Below are 13,811 nucleotides of genomic sequence, written 5' to 3' on the forward strand. Positions count from 1 at the left end.
GCAGATAACCCCGCTACGGGATCTCGCGTCAATGTTTGGCCACAGGTCCACTAGGGCCTCCAGGGACTGGGCATTCAGATCCATTTCGTATGAGTCAGGTGGTCTACCCGGGGACCCCCCTTCCTCCCTCGGGCTTTCACCCGGCTGATCTACGGGAGGGGGGGGCTGCGCACATGGCGGTGTGTTTACCATTTCGTACGGGTCAGGGACAGCATCACCTGGGGCGGGCACACCAGTCTCACCCGACACGCCCACTCCCCTGGGCGACACCACCCCCTCATCCCCGTAATGGAACCTAGGATCTCTGAGAATGCCCATACCTATCCCTCTCTTTGACCCGGACTTGGACCCTGAGTCGGGCGCTGGCTGGCTTTCCGACCTCTTAGGCCCGCTGCCACTATGGGTCTTCCCAGCACCCTTAGTACCCTGCGAGGCAGACTTTTTGAGTTTTTTTGGCCCCAGGTCTACAGCTTCGCCCTCCTCAAATACAATCCTGGTCCCTACCCTCGGGGTATCTGCAATGACCATGCTCACCAACTCGGCAGACTCTGTTCCAGCAGTCTCCATTTGCTCCCCCTCCTGGCGGGCCGGTGGGGTCTCCGGGGGATCAGGCGGTACCTCTGGGGGGGCCGGGGGCACCTCTGGTTCTTCACCTGTGGTCTCCATTGGTGACTCTTCCTTCCTCTCCTCCTCCTTTTCCTCTCCCTCCGGGCCAGGCTCAGCTGACGTGTCATCTCCGGCACATTTGTTGTGGGGGCATTCCCTGTACAGGTGTCCCACCTGCTGGCAGAAATTGCAGCGCCTGTCGCTTTCACAGTTCTTCATCTGGTGGTCAGTGCCGCCGCAATTTCGACAGGTAACATTGCAGCTTTCTTTGGTGTGGCCGTACTTCCCACAGCTCCTGCAGAAGGGCTGCATCCCCTTATAAAAGAGGTCGCCATTCACCGTACCGAGTCGGAACCGGGCGGGTGGGAGTAGTGGTCGTCCATCCTCGCCCATCTTTAAATTGACTGAGAACCGCCACTTGACGCACCATATGCCGCATTCATTTTCGACGGATCCAAGGAATTCCACGTCTAGAAAAAAGAATTTAACAAACCTTATTACTACATCATCAGGCACTAATGGGGAGTACATTTTAAGAGTTAGTATGGTTCTCTCGCCATGGTGCAGTAGCACATCAACGCCCATATCAGCTAATTTCTGGCGGTGTAAACGGGCCATGCCTAAGGCAGTTTTGTAATATTCCGGGCCATTAAAAGTAATGTCATAGTCCCCTCTTTTCTGGTAGTCCTGCATGGCCAGGACATTACGCCTATGTACTTGGAGGACGCCCTCCAACACCTTTTCTACCACAAAAACAACTGGACGGCCTCCAGTCTCAGCTCCACTGAGGTGGATCCTCAGGGAATTTGGGATGCGGACATATTCAGGCACTTGTTTAAAAGGCCTGTCCATGTCCGCAACCGGTTACCGCAACCAACGCAACAAAATGTTTCTCTTTAGCCACTAAGGACTCAAAAGAGAGCTCACTGGGGGATCCCTCCTCGTTCCTCTCAGGACTAATCCTCCCCCCCTATAGCAGCAGGTGGGTGAAGTCCGGGCAATGAACCCGGACGATCCCACCAGGCCGAGGGGGAGGGTACCTAAGAGGGCCTGTCGCACTGACTTGGACCAAATAACTTGCCACTGAACAGACAAATCACTTGATCTTTGCCAGAAGGCCGAGAAGCGATGGCAAGCGCTCGGCACCTGTTCTGGCGCCCTTCCGTGTTCACTGTGCACCGCTCAAGGTGTGCACCATGCTGCTGCAGCCCTATTTTGTTTTTTTTTTTGTTTTTTTTTCCTTTCCCTTAATGAAGTAGAAATCAATTAGCTTGTGCAGGTTTTCCCTACCTGCCACCAAAAGTGAAAAAAAAGAAAAGAAAAACTTTTGTGCAAGGCAAAGTGACATGTGCAAATGTTATCTTGTGACGCCAGCGGATTTTGCCGAATTTTGCGAATCTGCATAAACCACTCCCACCGTTTGACCACACCCATTCAAGTGTCCGGTCAAGTGCAAGTTCAGAAATAAATTTATGCCCAAAAATTTTAAAAGAATTCAATGCATTTAAAATTGAATAAAATGGCAGCAAATCAGACACTTTGCAGCAGTAATGTCATTTGCAATCAATCAATCAATCAATCAATCAATCAAAGAAAATAATTAATGAAGTACCTTTCAGGTAGAGTCAGTCACAGCATCAGGCCACGTCCAACTGTCAATTTTCTCTTTGCTAGCTTGCCAGGTGCAGCAATCTTCTCTGTTGGTCGGTCAGTCCTCTGTCTCTTTCTTTCAACTGAATTGGAAAGGGGTGCACCGATCCTGGAAGTAATGCAATACCAGGTCAATGCGTGGAGTGGACAGAGCAAGCTCCGATTCCAGCTCCCTGTTCTAAAAATCCATTTAATATATGGTCCCCAGATAGGGGACGTATCAGATATTAAACTGATAAGAACAGATACTACACTTGATCTTAGCCAGAAGGCCGAGAAGCGATGGCAAGCGCTCGGCACCTGTTCTGGCGCCCTTCCGTGTTCACTGTGCACCGCTCAAGGTGTGCACCATGCTGCTGCAGCCCTATTTTGTTTTTTTTTTTGTTTTTTTTTCCTTTCCCTTAATGAAGTAGAAATCAATTAGCTTGTGCAGGTTTTCCCTACCTGCCACCAAAAGTGAAAAAAAAGAAAAGAAAAACTTTTGTGCAAGGCAAAGTGACATGTGCAAATGTTATCTTGTGACGCCAGCGGATTTTGCCGAATTTTGCGAATCTGCATAAACCACTCCCACCGTTTGACCACACCCATTCAAGTGTCCGGTCAAGTGCAAGTTCAGAAATAAATTTATGCCCAAAAATTTTAAAAGAATTCAATGCATTTAAAATTGAATAAAATGGCAGCAAATCAGACACTTTGCAGCAGTAATGTCATTTGCAATCAATCAATCAATCAATCAATCAATCAAAGAAAATAATTAATGAAGTACCTTTCAGGTAGAGTCAGTCACAGCATCAGGCCACGTCCAACTGTCAATTTTCTCTTTGCTAGCTTGCCAGGTGCAGCAATCTTCTCTGTTGGTCGGTCAGTCCTCTGTCTCTTTCTTTCAACTGAATTGGAAAGGGGTGCACCGATCCTGGAAGTAATGCAATACCAGGTCAATGCGTGGAGTGGACAGAGCAAGCTCCGATTCCAGCTCCCTGTTCTAAAAATCCATTTAATATATGGTCCCCAGATAGGGGACGTATCAGATATTAAACTGATAAGAACAGATACTACACTTGATCTTAGCCAGAAGGCCGAGAAGCGATGGCAAGCGCTCGGCACCTGTTCTGGCGCCCTTCCGTGTTCACTGTGCACCGCTCAAGGTGTGCACCATGCTGCTGCAGCCCTATTTTGTTTTTTTTTTTGTTTTTTTTTCCTTTCCCTTAATGAAGTAGAAATCAATTAGCTTGTGCAGGTTTTCCCTACCTGCCACCAAAAGTGAAAAAAAAGAAAAGAAAAACTTTTGTGCAAGGCAAAGTGACATGTGCAAATGTTATCTTGTGACGCCAGCGGATTTTGCCGAATTTTGCGAATCTGCATAAACCACTCCCACCGTTTGACCACACCCATTCAAGTGTCCGGTCAAGTGCAAGTTCAGAAATAAATTTATGCCCAAAAATTTTAAAAGAATTCAATGCATTTAAAATTGAATAAAATGGCAGCAAATCAGACACTTTGCAGCAGTAATGTCATTTGCAATCAATCAATCAATCAATCAATCAATCAAAGAAAATAATTAATGAAGTACCTTTCAGGTAGAGTCAGTCACAGCATCAGGCCACGTCCAACTGTCAATTTTCTCTTTGCTAGCTTGCCAGGTGCAGCAATCTTCTCTGTTGGTCGGTCAGTCCTCTGTCTCTTTCTTTCAACTGAATTGGAAAGGGGTGCACCGATCCTGGAAGTAATGCAATACCAGGTCAATGCGTGGAGTGGACAGAGCAAGCTCCGATTCCAGCTCCCTGTTCTAAAAATCCATTTAATATATGGTCCCCAGATAGGGGACGTATCAGATATTAAACTGATAAGAACAGATACTACACTTGATCTTAGCCAGAAGGCCGAGAAGCGATGGCAAGCGCTCGGCACCTGTTCTGGCGCCCTTCCGTGTTCACTGTGCACCGCTCAAGGTGTGCACCATGCTGCTGCAGCCCTATTTTGTTTTTTTTTTTGTTTTTTTTTCCTTTCCCTTAATGAAGTAGAAATCAATTAGCTTGTGCAGGTTTTCCCTACCTGCCACCAAAAGTGAAAAAAAAGAAAAGAAAAACTTTTGTGCAAGGCAAAGTGACATGTGCAAATGTTATCTTGTGACGCCAGCGGATTTTGCCGAATTTTGCGAATCTGCATAAACCACTCCCACCGTTTGACCACACCCATTCAAGTGTCCGGTCAAGTGCAAGTTCAGAAATAAATTTATGCCCAAAAATTTTAAAAGAATTCAATGCATTTAAAATTGAATAAAATGGCAGCAAATCAGACACTTTGCAGCAGTAATGTCATTTGCAATCAATCAATCAATCAATCAATCAATCAAAGAAAATAATTAATGAAGTACCTTTCAGGTAGAGTCAGTCACAGCATCAGGCCACGTCCAACTGTCAATTTTCTCTTTGCTAGCTTGCCAGGTGCAGCAATCTTCTCTGTTGGTCGGTCAGTCCTCTGTCTCTTTCTTTCAACTGAATTGGAAAGGGGTGCACCGATCCTGGAAGTAATGCAATACCAGGTCAATGCGTGGAGTGGACAGAGCAAGCTCCGATTCCAGCTCCCTGTTCTAAAAATCCATTTAATATATGGTCCCCAGATAGGGGACGTATCAGATATTAAACTGATAAGAACAGATTTTTTTGATTTACTAGCCACTAAGGGCCATTTTTATTAAGCAAGAAAGTCAAGTAACATACATTTTTATGATTATTCATGTATACAAATAATCACATAATTTAGCATAAAATAACATAAATATACAAGTTTACACGTCTCAGTCACAGAAATGCATAAAATATCATATCACAGTTCATTAAAAGATTCCGACTCGGTACATAAGTTGGACACATGGTGACGTCAAGTAGCTGTTCTCCACTCCTCATAATGCCATAATTTTATTGCAGGAGCGTTCTGTTTTTTGTCTAAAACATAATATAAATACATTCCACTAAAACACAGATTTAAAACGTCGCGTGTAGTTAAAAGTTCATGTTTAAAGACTAAAATGTTTCTCGCCGCCCAGAGTGCGCCCTTTGCTGTGTTGATGGCCTTCCACGCCGTCGCCTGATGTCTTTGGGAGGGGCATCTGAATAGTCCATATAAAATAGTTTCAGGGGTTAAAATCTGGAGGTCCGCCATCTTCTTTAAAAGTGGAAAAAACAGCTTCCAGAAATCTTGCGCGAAACTGCAGTCCCAAAGGAGGTGTTGTATTGTTTCATCTCTCCTACATCCAGTCCTGGGACAGACGGCGGACCTCGCATAGCCCCTCCGGTATTGGAACGCCCGGCATGGAAGGCACATCTGGGCGCAACTCCAGGCGAGGTCTCTCTGTGGGTTAAAAAGATAAGAAGCGTTAATTAAAATCCACGCGGTTTTGCTCTTTTGCTCACTGAGGTTACCAATCTTACACACGACCTCTTTGCTTTTAAAATCTGCGATTAACTTTTTGCTATTCTTAAGAAGTTCAACACTCTTACTTTTTAAGTCATATAAAAACACAATTTTTTCTATTATCACATAGTGCGGGACTAATTTAAAAGAGTAAGGGGCTGTTAAAACGATATCGAACCACTTAAATCTCCGCATAAAAAAACCTAGATAATAACGAGTAAAATATGACCAATGGTTGTTTTTAAAAAGAGTGTTAAAAACGTAGCAAAAATATTTTAATAAAAGGAATCTGCTAAAATCGGGAAAATCCCTCCCCCCGTTCTTTTTGGACTTCATTACTTCACTTCGTTTTAATTTCTCCATAGGGGAGTTCCAAAAGAACGTGTAACAGTTTTTCGTGATTTTTTTAAGCATATTTGTGGGGGGAGGGAACACCATGCTTAAATAGAGTAAAATCGGTAAAATAATCATCTTTAAAACCAGCACTTTACCCTCCATGGACAGATTCCTCAATTTCCAGAGACACAGCTTAGCATTTACCTTGTCCGCCACCATGTTCCAACTTGTCACGCCATTATTAGACTCGCTGAAAGAAATGCCTAAAATGGTTATTGACTCTAAAACTGGGACGGGTACATCTTTAAAATCCATTCCTCTCCCAATTTCTAAAACAGAGCTCTTGTTAAAATTAACCTTAAAACCAGAGGCACAGCAATAAAACTCGATTTGTCTTAATGTTTTTAAAAGCGAAGGGGTGTCCCTGCATAAAATCGCGACATCGTCCATGTACCCCACTGCTTTAGCCTCGACCCCCGCCCCCCCTGGGAGGGGGACGCCATGGATCTGCTTGTCTTTGCGTATTACACTTAAAAGAGGCTCTAACGCACAAATAAAAAGCAGTGGGGACAAGGGACACCCCTGTTTTACCCCTGATTCTAAAAAAAATTCCTCTGTTTTAAAACCATTGATTAAAACTTGGCTAGTACAACAGTCATAAAAAGCCCGTAGCGATAATAAAAAACCTTCAGGTATGCCCATCTTCTCTAAAACCTTAAACAAATAAAAATGCGACACTCTGTCGAAGGCTTTTTCAAAGTCTATGGAAAGTATTGCCAAATGACCTCTGCGGCTCTTAGTATCCTCTATCACGTCCTTTATTAAATTAAGGTTCTCCCAGATGTTGCGCCCCGGGATTGCACATACCTGGTTTCCGTGAATTATTTTAGCGGCGATGTTTTTGAGGCGGGTAGCACACAGCTTAGCCATGATTTTATAATCCGTGTTTAGGAGTGTGATTGGCCTCCAATTTTTTAAATCACTTTTTTCTCCTTTTTTATATATCAAAGTTACCACACCTCTTTTCCAGGACCCCGGGATCTGCTTGGATCTAAAAACCTCTAAAAACAAAGTAAAAAGGTCATCCTTTAAAACTTCATAAAACTTTACATAAAATTCGACAGGCATACCATCCAGTCCGGGCACCTTCCCCGTCTTAAAGCTTTTAATAGCGTCTAAAATTTCCCTCTCATTGGGCTCTCGGGATAAAAAGTTTTGTGAGACAGGGTCTAAAACTGCTGTAATTTCTTTCAGCGAGTCATCTAAAAAAGACTGATCCACGGGCTTAGCACTAAAAAGGTTAGAATAAAAACCATGTACCTTTTTTAAAATATTTTGGATATTAGATTCACCATCAATTTCTGAGATGCACTCTTTTTTACCGTTTGCCTTTTTAAAAAAATATCTGGAACACGTTTCATTTTGTTCTATGTGCTTAATACGGGAGCGGAAGATAATCTCCTTCCCTTTCTTTTCCAGACATTTTCTAATTTCTTCCTTCAGAATTAAAATCTCGTGTTCCATATCAAGGCCATGGTTTTTAAAATAGTAAAAGGTCTGCAAGCGGGTGTTTAAATTGTCATAAAAAGCCCTGTTTTCCTTTGCGATCTTTTTTCCCCATTTGATAAAAAACTTACGAATTTTCTTTTTTGTGTCTTCCCACCAGGCTACGATGGAGGACTGGGGATTTCTTTGCCGCCTGCAGACCGCATAAAACCTTTTAAAATCTTCTGCCACCCGTGGATCGTCTAGCAGGGAAACATTCAATTTCCAAGACCTAAAACCTCTAAAATGATTATTATTAAGATTCACAGTAAAACATATCATTTTATGGTCAGAAAAAACATTGGCTAAAACCTCGCAACTAGATGGCAGTACGTCCTCAGAGCATAAAACAAAATCGATTCTAGAACTACAGGTTGCGTTGCTCCAGGTGGCGCCGGCTTCCTCCGGTATGCCCCTGTTACAAGTTTTGTACACGTCTGTTAAATTATTGTCAATGATTATGTTTTTGAGCATACCGGAGGTTTTATCGTAGTTGCGACTATTGCTGCTTGTCAGCCGGCGCTCACCCTTGAGGACGGTGTTAAAATCCCCGGCAAGGATGAGGGGTTCAGCAGAATTTATATGCAGTTGTAATACCTCCATCATCCTTGCCCTGTCGTCTCTGTTGGGGGAAGCATAAAAATTTAAAAACTGCCATCTAGTGCCGTCAATAAAAGCTTTAACCAATAAAATCCTACCAGGTAAAATTTCTTGGATAAAATCAATTTGAATGTTTCCCCTAAAAAGAATGGCGACCCCGGCGGATCCGGGCTCGTTAGACCCGGACCACGCAGACGAACCATAGATCCAGTCTCTTTCGTAGATTTCGTAGTTTGAACGGTGGGGGATGCTGCACTCCTGCAGGAAAAACACTGATGCCGATAAAAGTGAAAGATAATTCATTAAAGCCGCACGCCTCCTTCTGCTGCTGGCGCTCCTTATATTTAGTGTAATGCCCTTCAGGACTGCCATGAGGAGAGAAGGAGAGGTTATAGTTCACACGAAAAAAACAACGATACTTCATCCCAAGGAAGACTTCCTGGTTTCTGTATGCTAATCTTCTGACCCACCAGCCCGCCTCACTATCTGGCAATCTTCCCCACTCAGGTCAGACCTGGGGGAAAAGGAGAGGGAGCTAGCATCGTCAAAACCGCAGATAACCCCGCTACGGGATCTCGCGTCAATGTTTGGCCACAGGTCCACTAGGGCCTCCAGGGACTGGGCATTCAGATCCATTTCGTATGAGTCAAGTGGTCTACCCGGGGACCCCCCTTCCTCCCTCGGGCTTTCACCCGGCTGATCTACGGGAGGGGGGGGCTGCGCACATGGCGGTGTGTTTACCATTTCGTACGGGTCAGGGACAGCATCACCTGGGGCGGGCACACCAGTCTCACCCGACACGCCCACTCCCCTGGGCGACACCACCCCCTCATCCCCGTAATGGAACCTAGGATCTCTGAGAATGCCCATACCTATCCCTCTCTTTGACCCGGACTTGGACCCTGAGTCGGGCGCTGGCTGGCTTTCCGACCTCTTAGGCCCGCTGCCACTATGGGTCTTCCCAGCACCCTTAGTACCCTGCGAGGCAGACTTTTTGAGTTTTTTTGGCCCCAGGTCTACAGCTTCGCCCTCCTCAAATACAATCCTGGTCCCTACCCTCGGGGTATCTGCAATGACCATGCTCACCAACTCGGCAGACTCTGTTCCAGCAGTCTCCATTTGCTCCCCCCCCTGGCGGGCCGGTGGGGTCTCCGGGGGATCAGGCGGTACCTCTGGGGGGGCCGGGGGCACCTCTGGTTCTTCACCTGTGGTCTCCATTGGTGACTCTTCCTTCCTCTCCTCCTCCTTTTCCTCTCCCTCCGGGCCAGGCTCAGCTGACGTGTCATCTCCGGCACATTTGTTGTGGGGGCATTCCCTGTACAGGTGTCCCACCTGCTGGCAGAAATTGCAGCGCCTGTCGCTTTCACAGTTCTTCATCTGGTGGTCAGTGCCGCCGCAATTTCGACAGGTAACATTGCAGCTTTCTTTGGTGTGGCCGTACTTCCCACAGCTCCTGCAGAAGGGCTGCATCCCCTTATAAAAGAGGTCGCCATTCACCGTACCGAGTCGGAACCGGGCGGGTGGGAGTAGTGGTCGTCCATCCTCGCCCATCTTTAAATTGACTGAGAACCGCCACTTGACGCACCATATGCCGCATTCATTTTCGACGGATCCAAGGAATTCCACGTCTAGAAAAAAGAATTTAACAAACCTTATTACTACATCATCAGGCACTAATGGGGAGTACATTTTAAGAGTTAGTATGGTTCTCTCGCCATGGTGCAGTAGCACATCAACGCCCATATCAGCTAATTTCTGGCGGTGTAAACGGGCCATGCCTAAGGCAGTTTTGTAATATTCCGGGCCATTAAAAGTAATGTCATAGTCCCCTCTTTTCTGGTAGTCCTGCATGGCCAGGACATTACGCCTATGTACTTGGAGGACGCCCTCCAACACCTTTTCTACCACAAAAACAACTGGACGGCCTCCAGTCTCAGCTCCACTGAGGTGGATCCTCAGGGAATTTGGGATGCGGACATATTCAGGCACTTGTTTAAAAGGCCTGTCCATGTCCGCAACCGGTTACCGCAACCAACGCAACAAAATGTTTCTCTTTAGCCACTAAGGACTCAAAAGAGAGCTCACTGGGGGATCCCTCCTCGTTCCTCTCAGGACTAATCCTCCCCCCCTATAGCAGCAGGTGGGTGAAGTCCGGGCAATGAACCCGGACGATCCCACCAGGCCGAGGGGGAGGGTACCTAAGAGGGCCTGTCGCACTGACTTGGACCAAATAACTTGCCACTGAACAGACAAATCACTTGATCTTTGCCAGAAGGCCGAGAAGCGATGGCAAGCGCTCGGCACCTGTTCTGGCGCCCTTCCGTGTTCACTGTGCACCGCTCAAGGTGTGCACCATGCTGCTGCAGCCCTATTTTGTTTTTTTTTTTGTTTTTTTTTCCTTTCCCTTAATGAAGTAGAAATCAATTAGCTTGTGCAGGTTTTCCCTACCTGCCACCAAAAGTGAAAAAAAAGAAAAGAAAAACTTTTGTGCAAGGCAAAGTGACATGTGCAAATGTTATCTTGTGACGCCAGCGGATTTTGCCGAATTTTGCGAATCTGCATAAACCACTCCCACCGTTTGACCACACCCATTCAAGTGTCCGGTCAAGTGCAAGTTCAGAAATAAATTTATGCCCAAAAATTTTAAAAGAATTCAATGCATTTAAAATTGAATAAAATGGCAGCAAATCAGACACTTTGCAGCAGTAATGTCATTTGCAATCAATCAATCAATCAATCAATCAATCAAAGAAAATAATTAATGAAGTACCTTTCAGGTAGAGTCAGTCACAGCATCAGGCCACGTCCAACTGTCAATTTTCTCTTTGCTAGCTTGCCAGGTGCAGCAATCTTCTCTGTTGGTCGGTCAGTCCTCTGTCTCTTTCTTTCAACTGAATTGGAAAGGGGTGCACCGATCCTGGAAGTAATGCAATACCAGGTCAATGCGTGGAGTGGACAGAGCAAGCTCCGATTCCAGCTCCCTGTTCTAAAAATCCATTTAATATATGGTCCCCAGATAGGGGACGTATCAGATATTAAACTGATAAGAACAGATACTACACTTGATCTTAGCCAGAAGGCCGAGAAGCGATGGCAAGCGCTCGGCACCTGTTCTGGCGCCCTTCCGTGTTCACTGTGCACCGCTCAAGGTGTGCACCATGCTGCTGCAGCCCTATTTTGTTTTTTTTTTTGTTTTTTTTTCCTTTCCCTTAATGAAGTAGAAATCAATTAGCTTGTGCAGGTTTTCCCTACCTGCCACCAAAAGTGAAAAAAAAGAAAAGAAAAACTTTTGTGCAAGGCAAAGTGACATGTGCAAATGTTATCTTGTGACGCCAGCGGATTTTGCCGAATTTTGCGAATCTGCATAAACCACTCCCACCGTTTGACCACACCCATTCAAGTGTCCGGTCAAGTGCAAGTTCAGAAATAAATTTATGCCCAAAAATTTTAAAAGAATTCAATGCATTTAAAATTGAATAAAATGGCAGCAAATCAGACACTTTGCAGCAGTAATGTCATTTGCAATCAATCAATCAATCAATCAATCAATCAAAGAAAATAATTAATGAAGTACCTTTCAGGTAGAGTCAGTCACAGCATCAGGCCACGTCCAACTGTCAATTTTCTCTTTGCTAGCTTGCCAGGTGCAGCAATCTTCTCTGTTGGTCGGTCAGTCCTCTGTCTCTTTCTTTCAACTGAATTGGAAAGGGGTGCACCGATCCTGGAAGTAATGCAATACCAGGTCAATGCGTGGAGTGGACAGAGCAAGCTCCGATTCCAGCTCCCTGTTCTAAAAATCCATTTAATATATGGTCCCCAGATAGGGGACGTATCAGATATTAAACTGATAAGAACAGATACTACACTTGATCTTAGCCAGAAGGCCGAGAAGCGATGGCAAGCGCTCGGCACCTGTTCTGGCGCCCTTCCGTGTTCACTGTGCACCGCTCAAGGTGTGCACCATGCTGCTGCAGCCCTATTTTGTTTTTTTTTTTGTTTTTTTTTCCTTTCCCTTAATGAAGTAGAAATCAATTAGCTTGTGCAGGTTTTCCCTACCTGCCACCAAAAGTGAAAAAAAAGAAAAGAAAAACTTTTGTGCAAGGCAAAGTGACATGTGCAAATGTTATCTTGTGACGCCAGCGGATTTTGCCGAATTTTGCGAATCTGCATAAACCACTCCCACCGTTTGACCACACCCATTCAAGTGTCCGGTCAAGTGCAAGTTCAGAAATAAATTTATGCCCAAAAATTTTAAAAGAATTCAATGCATTTAAAATTGAATAAAATGGCAGCAAATCAGACACTTTGCAGCAGTAATGTCATTTGCAATCAATCAATCAATCAATCAATCAATCAAAGAAAATAATTAATGAAGTACCTTTCAGGTAGAGTCAGTCACAGCATCAGGCCACGTCCAACTGTCAATTTTCTCTTTGCTAGCTTGCCAGGTGCAGCAATCTTCTCTGTTGGTCGGTCAGTCCTCTGTCTCTTTCTTTCAACTGAATTGGAAAGGGGTGCACCGATCCTGGAAGTAATGCAATACCAGGTCAATGCGTGGAGTGGACAGAGCAAGCTCCGATTCCAGCTCCCTGTTCTAAAAATCCATTTAATATATGGTCCCCAGATAGGGGACGTATCAGATATTAAACTGATAAGAACAGATACTACACTTGATCTTAGCCAGAAGGCCGAGAAGCGATGGCAAGCGCTCGGCACCTGTTCTGGCGCCCTTCCGTGTTCACTGTGCACCGCTCAAGGTGTGCACCATGCTGCTGCAGCCCTATTTTGTTTTTTTTTTTGTTTTTTTTTCCTTTCCCTTAATGAAGTAGAAATCAATTAGCTTGTGCAGGTTTTCCCTACCTGCCACCAAAAGTGAAAAAAAAGAAAAGAAAAACTTTTGTGCAAGGCAAAGTGACATGTGCAAATGTTATCTTGTGACGCCAGCGGATTTTGCCGAATTTTGCGAATCTGCATAAACCACTCCCACCGTTTGACCACACCCATTCAAGTGTCCGGTCAAGTGCAAGTTCAGAAATAAATTTATGCCCAAAAATTTTAAAAGAATTCAATGCATTTAAAATTGAATAAAATGGCAGCAAATCAGACACTTTGCAGCAGTAATGTCATTTGCAATCAATCAATCAATCAATCAATCAATCAAAGAAAATAATTAATGAAGTACCTTTCAGGTAGAGTCAGTCACAGCATCAGGCCACGTCCAACTGTCAATTTTCTCTTTGCTAGCTTGCCAGGTGCAGCAATCTTCTCTGTTGGTCGGTCAGTCCTCTGTCTCTTTCTTTCAACTGAATTGGAAAGGGGTGCACCGATCCTGGAAGTAATGCAATACCAGGTCAATGCGTGGAGTGGACAGAGCAAGCTCCGATTCCAGCTCCCTGTTCTAAAAATCCATTTAATATATGGTCCCCAGATAGGGGACGTATCAGATATTAAACTGATAAGAACAGATACTACACTTGATCTTAGCCAGAAGGCCGAGAAGCGATGGCAAGCGCTCGGCACCTGTTCTGGCGCCCTTCCGTGTTCACTGTGCACCGCTCAAGGTGTGCACCATGCTGCTGCAGCCCTATTTTGTTTTTTTTTTTGTTTTTTTTTCCTTTCCCTTAATGAAGTAGAAATCAATTAGCTTGTGCAGGTTTTCC

The 13,811-nt window shown here is 44.9% G+C and overlaps 8 non-coding genes across 8 annotated transcripts; all 8 read right to left on the bottom strand.

Annotated features, from left to right (window-relative positions):
- Positions 1-2,349: 2,349 nt before the first annotated feature.
- On the bottom strand, positions 2,350-2,540 carry LOC142188323 (U2 spliceosomal RNA). Its single transcript, XR_012712825.1, has one exon. It is a non-coding gene; the product is annotated as a U2 spliceosomal RNA (small nuclear RNA).
- Positions 2,541-3,153: 613 nt separating this feature from the next.
- LOC142188325 (U2 spliceosomal RNA) lies at positions 3,154-3,344 on the bottom strand. Its single transcript, XR_012712827.1, has one exon. It is a non-coding gene; the product is annotated as a U2 spliceosomal RNA (small nuclear RNA).
- A 613-nt stretch (positions 3,345-3,957) lies between these two features.
- LOC142188326 (U2 spliceosomal RNA) lies at positions 3,958-4,148 on the bottom strand. The gene has a single exon (XR_012712828.1). It is a non-coding gene; the product is annotated as a U2 spliceosomal RNA (small nuclear RNA).
- A 613-nt stretch (positions 4,149-4,761) lies between these two features.
- Positions 4,762-4,951, bottom strand: LOC142188354 (U2 spliceosomal RNA). Its single transcript, XR_012712854.1, has one exon. It is a non-coding gene; the product is annotated as a U2 spliceosomal RNA (small nuclear RNA).
- Positions 4,952-11,052: 6,101 nt separating this feature from the next.
- Positions 11,053-11,243, bottom strand: LOC142188327 (U2 spliceosomal RNA). The gene has a single exon (XR_012712829.1). It is a non-coding gene; the product is annotated as a U2 spliceosomal RNA (small nuclear RNA).
- A 613-nt stretch (positions 11,244-11,856) lies between these two features.
- LOC142188328 (U2 spliceosomal RNA) lies at positions 11,857-12,047 on the bottom strand. Its single transcript, XR_012712830.1, has one exon. It is a non-coding gene; the product is annotated as a U2 spliceosomal RNA (small nuclear RNA).
- A 613-nt stretch (positions 12,048-12,660) lies between these two features.
- Positions 12,661-12,851, bottom strand: LOC142188329 (U2 spliceosomal RNA). Its single transcript, XR_012712831.1, has one exon. It is a non-coding gene; the product is annotated as a U2 spliceosomal RNA (small nuclear RNA).
- Positions 12,852-13,464: 613 nt separating this feature from the next.
- LOC142188330 (U2 spliceosomal RNA) lies at positions 13,465-13,655 on the bottom strand. The gene has a single exon (XR_012712832.1). It is a non-coding gene; the product is annotated as a U2 spliceosomal RNA (small nuclear RNA).
- Positions 13,656-13,811: the final 156 nt, after the last annotated feature.

This window comes from Leptodactylus fuscus, unplaced genomic scaffold (genome assembly GCF_031893055.1).
Source record: "Leptodactylus fuscus isolate aLepFus1 unplaced genomic scaffold, aLepFus1.hap2 HAP2_SCAFFOLD_421, whole genome shotgun sequence".
Lineage (NCBI taxonomy): Eukaryota > Metazoa > Chordata > Amphibia > Anura > Leptodactylidae > Leptodactylus > Leptodactylus fuscus.